The sequence below is a fragment of the Octodon degus genome, unplaced genomic scaffold, assembly GCF_000260255.1.
Source record: "Octodon degus isolate 3935 unplaced genomic scaffold, OctDeg1.0 scaffold00060, whole genome shotgun sequence".
NCBI classification, from domain to species: Eukaryota; Metazoa; Chordata; class Mammalia; order Rodentia; family Octodontidae; genus Octodon; species Octodon degus.
The window spans coordinates 10544670-10552066 of record NW_004524636.1 but is presented as its reverse complement, the minus strand read 5'-3'; the positions used below and the strand labels follow the sequence as shown (position 1 = coordinate 10552066).

Here is a 7397-nt window from a genome sequence, read left to right as displayed (position 1 = left end):
TGTGTGTGTGGCCAGCTCAGCCCACCAGGGAGCGGGGCTGGCTGGCATGTGGTGCTGGGGGATTGAACCGCAGTCCCTGTGCTTTGCTAAGCTTGTTCTAAGTAGGTGCTTTAGACCACTGAGCCATCTCACCAGCCCCAACAGGTGGATTTAGTAATGAGACCCTGAACACCCTGTAGACCCTTCTCTAAAACACACAAAAAAAATTTAAAATAAAAATAAAAAGGTTTTTTTTTTCTGCTCAAATATATTTGTTCAACTTAGTCAATGTGCAGTATCTCAGTTGAGCATAAGTCATTACTGTTATCACACTCTTTCTTCCAACACTGGTGATAAGATATTATTTTCTAGCAAAGTTTTTATAGCTTTAAGAATATTACATGTTCTTTTTCTTAGGTAATTGGACTTTCTCCATTGTTTGCTTATGAATATGTCTTCTTTGTTTATTGAGATTGAATGCTAATGAGCACTTAAGATTTGTAGCTTCAGGTCCTCATCAGTTCTATAAATTATTTTTCTCTTTTATTTTTTATTTTCCTGTATATCTACTTTTCTTTTCTGAAACTACTGTTGCTGGCATTTTGGGTCACTGGCTCCATTTTAGATTTCACTTGTGACATCTATCTCTTGGTAGACACCGTTGACTTGGAAATATCTCCTACTTGACCTTCTAGTCCATTGACTTGGATCTCAAAAGCCCCATTTTATTCTTCAGTAAGTCTAAAGAATATAATGTACTCAAAGCTTCTTTAGAGAGCTTTCACTTTCTTATCCAATTCAGATTGTTTCATTTTTCTGCTCTAATGGTTCTATTTCCCTGAATTTAAGTTCAAATAGTTCCACCAGATCCTCTCTCTGGCTAACAGGTTCTTATGGATTGGTTGGTACTTTGCTCACTCACTGGAATTCTGATAAGGTGACTGGAGCAACCTAACAGGATCCTAGAGAGTGTAAAGCAAAGGACTCAAATTCTCCTGGTCTGCACTATAGAAATAGCCAGAAGGGCATTGCACCCTTCTCCTCTCCCTGTACTTGCTTACTCTCCAAGGAAGAGAATAGTTGGCTTACTTGTTCTCCCACTTTAATCTTGGGGATATGATATATTTATACTAAAGTGATACCAATATTACTTCAGGTGCTATGTATGTTTATACATCAGCTTTTTCTAGATTCCTTTGTTTTAATTGTCTAGACTAAGCTATGATGCTTTTCTCTACTGCTTGCTAAGATCATGCGGTCAAAAGACCCATAGCACTCTTAATAGCCAGGACTCCAATGGAAACTGGGAATACACTATAGCCACTTGCTGTCTGAATTGGGAGAGACAAATCCATTGAATTTGTGAGCACACAAAAGGACACCTTAACCATGTTCCTAGGATTCTTCCCATATGGTTTGAGCAACAGGCACAGTCAGCTTTGTTAGGCATGTGAGGCCATCTTTATTAGGCCAGTCCTTTTTCAACTTTATGCACAGGATTGATGCAGGTGCTCTTACTGGAGGTTTAGGTCTATGTCCCAAATTATACATTTCTAACACACCCACAGGAGGCACTCCTAGCTCCACAGTGTTACAGCTACAGAATAGGTGGTCTTTTGGGTCAAAGTAGAGTGTTCTATTTACAATGCAAACAAGTAACTAGTATAACAAGCTGACACCATCAACATCTGATCATCAATACTAATGACAGACATTACCTTCACCCACTGGTCTCTCAACCAGAATCCTTAATATTGATGTCAGATGGAAGAACCATTCCTCAGCAGCAGTCATATGAGACCATCTAGTACTTTCTGCTGTGTAGTATGTCTCCACCTATCGTTCCAACCTTTTGAGCTCACCATGCTTTATCAATAGCTATCTCTTTTACTGTGGTAAGTTGGGCAGAATCCTTTTCTGTTGCTTGCAGGCAACAAATCTCAACCAAGAGAACTTATCAGCAAGCCCCCAATTTGTGTATCTACTGATGGTCCTCAGCTGATTGGAGTGATGGAAGTCTCAGCACCCAGAGTCAAGGGTACTGACTTGAAAAACTATGAAAAGTCAACTTAGGGGCACCATTCAAGTGTCATTACAGGTTAGTGACTCAGAATTCACACTTGGACCTTTGCATCTTTTTCTTTGCTTTTTCAGTCATTGTTATTCTTAAAACACACTTCTTTGTAATTTTAAGAAATATTAAAGAAACCTGAAATTATGCTACAAAGTTGGGTGGGATGTCAGAAGGTGTATGACCAAGCAGAAAATCAGGGGCACGTTCTGTAATATCAGACAAGGAGAACACAACATCTGTTATGGCAAAAGCATGAAGAGCTTCTAGATCCAGTCATCCCCACAAAACCTCACCTATGAGCACATGCAACTTGGGGACAGGGCCTGTAGATCTAAGCCTTCACACCTGTTCAACTGAAGGATTAAACAGATTTAGATTCTAGTTTTTTCTCTGTTGCTTTTTTCTTGTGCCTTTCCAGGAGATTTATCACCTTCATTAAAAAAATATGTCTGGGGTCAGAGTCAATGATTTCTCAGTTCTTTTTGAACTTCTAAACATTTGCCAGTTGTTGATTTGATTTCTAACTTCATGCAGGGAGGAGGTAGAGATAATTTTTTTGTTTACAAGGAACAAGTTTTCATCCTTCAGCCTTAATACAAAAGCAAGAGAAAACAATGTAATAGCTCTGAGGTAACGGCTGCTTTGCTTTGTTTGGATTCAGGGTCTTTGATACGACATATTGGATGTGTCAATGGAATGTGATTTATTTTCCTTCATAACATTTGGGAACAGATATTTGGTATTTCATCCAAGGAAAGCAATTTGCAGAAACCTTTTAGAAGGTGGCTGGAGCATCAGTAATCGGTGCCATTTCTTTATGCCAACATATCCTTAAAGCTGCACAATCTTTCTTTTTAATCATCCCCCTCAGCAGGCCCCTTCAGGGCTCTGGAGCAGGGCATCCGCCCCTCAGAAACGAGGTTCTATTTTTAAAGTCCACCAGCCAACAAACTCCCTATTAATCTTGTGAAATCTGCTCAGATGGCTGCTCTTCTGAGTTCTCTGTGTCCCTCCTCCACCACTCCCCATCTGCACCCACCTCCCCCGGAAGATATTTTTAGTTCTTAGCAGTTACATCTTTCAGAATTACTATGCACAGGCTACACTTTGCTTCAGATAAACATCTTACAGGTTTGAGTTTTCATTGCTAATATTTAAAAAAAAAAAGATTACAAATGCTGTTCCTTCACACAAGTCAGTATCCATAAAGAAGTAGTCTGAACTTTGAAACTTTCATCTGCCTCAGAATTCCTCTTTCTCACAAGGAAATAAGTATTGTATTTATTCGAACGTACTTAGTTGTTTCTTTTTGTGGATCAGGAGTGTTTTCATCCATCACTCCAGAGACAATCTCTGTCCAAAGCAACCATGAGACCTATGCTGGAGATGGGAAATAAGACATTTCCCATTTCATATATGTTTGCTAAACATTCAGATTTTAAATCAGTAAATATCGACATCATTTTATTTTATTTTATTTATTGCATTTTATTTTATTTTTTGAGGAACCGGGCATTGAACTCAGGCCCTTGTGCTTGCCAGGCAAGTGTTTATTCTACTGAGCTCTCCCCAGCCCTCGACATCATTTTAAACCATGGAGCTAAGACATAGTACTTCTCCATAAGTACTAAACTAAGACATAGTACTTCTCCATAAGTACTAAACTAAGACATAGTACTTCTCCATAAGTACTACTAGCTTTGGGGAAGCTAAACTGATCAAAGTATTTGCAAAGCCCCTAAAGGAATTCTTAGAAATGGTATACAAAAGAATTTAGATTGGCAGTGTTTAATCACCACCCTCCATAAAAATATCTTGTTTAATATGTTGAAATCTTTGCACTGAAATCCTCCAAAAATTTTTGAATATGTTACAGTCACATGTAGGAAAAAGAGATTTCTAGGAAATGGGAAAATAGTAAAAAATTCTATTCAATATCCCTTTGTAAATCTGTAAATATTTATGCATGTAAATATGCACACACATGCTTATAATATTATATATTTATAAATGCATTCTCATTTTTGTAGATGCATTTATGTAAAGAGATTTGTTTTGCCACAAGTATTTTCCACATTGCTTGGCACTGTCCTTGCTTTTCAAATTTTTTTTCTTTAAATAATATATATTCTTTTTTTCCATTTCTGTATTTAGTACAGGGTCTCACTATGCTGCTCAGACATGTTGTGATCCTCCTGTTTTCAGCCTCTCCAGCATTGGGATAACAGGCATGTGCTACCATACCTGGATTTGGTCACCAGCTCAGTGTACTACGGGGGTAGGGTTGGTGTGGCATGTAGGACCAGGGATGCAACCCTGGTCCCTGCACCTGCTTAGTCCACTGAGCTATCTCATAGGCCCCTAAATAATTTATTTTAAAGTGCATCCTATATCAAACCATATAGATGTGTCTCTTTTTCAACACATTGCTGTCCTGTGTCTCATGATCTGAATGAATCTGAATTTTCTTAGCCAATCCTGATAACTGGTGTCTAGTCAGCAAGCAATATTGAGGAAGAGTAAGGGGCTCTTGATCTGTAAGGGACTTAGGGGGTAATTCTTTGGTTACTTGGTGTGTATTTAGTAGTTCATTTATTTATTTTTATTTTTTTCTTGGAATCTTCTTTGGATCAGCCACCCGTAACCTCTTCCTTTCTCTTTGCTCTCTCTTCTTCCTGTGCTCCCCAAATCCTTCGATAAGTGGTGATACTTCTGTCTAATCACATTGGGAAAAAAGGGTCCAAGTGCCTTGCACAGGTGGGCTGCTGAAATGCTGTGATTATTAAGTAGGGTCTTCTGGTCTCCTTGGTTATGGTAGTCAGGGCCTCGTCTTGACCAATACAGAAATCTTCCATTTGTTCTTGTTCAGAACCTGCCACTTACTTTCCACAGCCTGTACACCACTCTAGCAGCCATAGAAGAGGTGCAGCATGGCTTCTGTTTGCCAAACAATGAGCAGCATGGGGTGATGGAACCTGGCGTGTAGCAGGAGCCCAGTCAGTAGTGCTGCATGGCCAGCTGTCGGGTGACTCTGATGACTTCAGATCTTTTAGTAACTGCGCCAACTGCCTGTCTGTCTCTGTCTGGGGATTCTGAGAGTGTACTGTTCAATGCACAAGCACAGCTGGCTCCAAAGTGACATTTTCCAAAGCAGCCTTGGCCTTTGACTATACTTTCTTGCTTTGCTTCTCAGAGGAAACGAGGCTTTACCTTCCTTCCTATTTCCCTCCCTGCAATAAAGGTCTCAAGCCTTATGGGAGCTGATGTCTGGACTGACACATTTTTGGGAAGAGCACTTCAATGCACTGGCAGATGGCTGGCACACCTGCTTTTCTGAATCTCTGTTCAAAAAACAGTACAGTGTTTGCCTTGCTCAAGATTTCTGTGTAAGATTGTGCTCCACCAAGGAGCACAGGCACAGAGAACTCCTAGGAACACAACGTATAGTAATTACTAAATACTATAGTTATTTCCATTGACTGTAATGTAGACACTCAGGTGTTTTCACACTTCTCAAATGATGGCATGTTGGTTGGGTTCTTAGAAACAGAACCTGAGAAAGATTTGGAGACAAATGATATGCTGAGAAAGGATCCTCAGAAAGAACTTAGATAGCAGTGAAGCAGGTGTAGGATGAGTGTACTATTCAACTTTCTCAGGAAGAAATACAATACCCAGTAACCTAATTTAAAGGAGGAGAGTTTTGTCTTGGCTCATGTTATAAGGAGACTCAGTCCATGGTTAACTGGCTCCAAGGCAGGGCCATGGAGGAAAGATGTGGTGGAGGAAAGCTGCTTAGTTCGTGGGGGTCAGGAAGCAGGGTAGGGGGTAGTGCCAGAGGGGAAGAGACCAGGTGACACATATAGTCCCCAAGGACATGTCTCCATGACCTGCTGAGACACAACCAGCAGTGTGCTCTGCCAATATGCTGGGTAGATCCCAGAGCCAATCAGTGCAACACTAACTGGCACACTATTCTCAGTGAAGTGTTGCTTTCATTATTTGAAACATGTGATGCCACTACCTTGTGGGCCATAATGTTTCTATTTAATAATTCAGTTGTAAGCCTGTGGAAGCCATTTGTGTGTAAGTAAATTTTCTTTTGCTGCTTTCCAGGTTCTTTGGGGGTCCAGTCTCCAAGTATTTGATTATAATCTGTCTTTGCATGAATCTCTTTGGGTTATCCTATTTGGAGTTTATTCAACTTCTTGTATCCTGTACAACTCCTTTTTCCTCCATTTTCTTTTTCTTCAAATGCAAAAGGTTCTGGGTTATGACTTCTTCAAATGAAACCTAGTTTCATCCTCTTTTTCTGGAACTCTCATAATGATTCCACAACTCTTATATGGGACAGTTTTGTGCTGTCCCATAACAGTTTTCTGTATCCTTTCTCTACCTGATCAAATCTACCACTAAGGCCCTCTAGTCAAAATTTTAACACAGTGGATGTGTTCTCTGGCTCAGAATCTCTGTTGGTGGTAGTTTTTAATCTCTTTGCTATTACTTTCATTTTGCTCATCCATTCTTTTTTTCCAGGTTCCAAATGTCTTTATTTGAAGGAATTAAAGAACTTAAATAGATGTTCTGGTACAGTTTATAGACAAGATTAAGGTAGTCCCAACGTGCACGTGATGCCTTGGTGACATTAGCTGTCACTGTCAATGTCCCCCAGGGTATGCTTGTCAAAGAAATACTCCGCCATGAGGACTCGGGGTTTACCATCTTGCTCAAGGTTGGTTACATGGTCGCCCTGATCTTTGATGGCCTCTACCTGCTCATCCAGGTAGTGCGTCTCGGTGAAGTCACACAGGTGGGGTTGTTCTTATCAGCGGCCAGCTCTTGCAGCTCCAGGAGGGACTGATTCATGCTCTTCTCCAAGCGCAGTGCCCGCTGCATCGCATCCAGCCCATTCTCCCAGTCGTCATGGTCTGATTGCTCGATATCCTGACGGAAGATCCGGCCACCGCGCTGGTTCTGCAGCTTCATCAACTTCTCAGCATGTTCTCTCTCCTCATGGGATTGGTGAAGAAAGTATTTGGCGAAGTTCCTCAAAGCCACATCATCGCAGTCAGACTAGTAAGACATGGATAGGTAGACAAAGGAGGCGGAGAGCTCCAGGTTGATCTGGTGATTGATGGCCACCTCGGCATCCTGGCGATAATTCTGGTGCACCTGCCAGGGCAAGGCGGTCGTCATGGCAGTGGCAGGTGGGACTGGGCTGCAGCGGTGGTGCGTGCGGCAGCAAGGGCGGCCAAGGGCCGAGCTCTGTTCAAACACGAATTGAGACCCAGTCCTAGCCCAGGTCCGGTGAGTGCGTGGAGAGCTTCCTGCTACCCTGTGCCGG

General features: G+C 41.4%; 1 pseudogene; it reads right to left on the bottom strand.

The window, feature by feature from the left end:
- Window positions 1–7126: 7126 nt before the first annotated feature.
- Window positions 7127–7397, bottom strand: part of LOC101586247 — a 65922-nt pseudogene continuing 65651 nt past the window's right edge.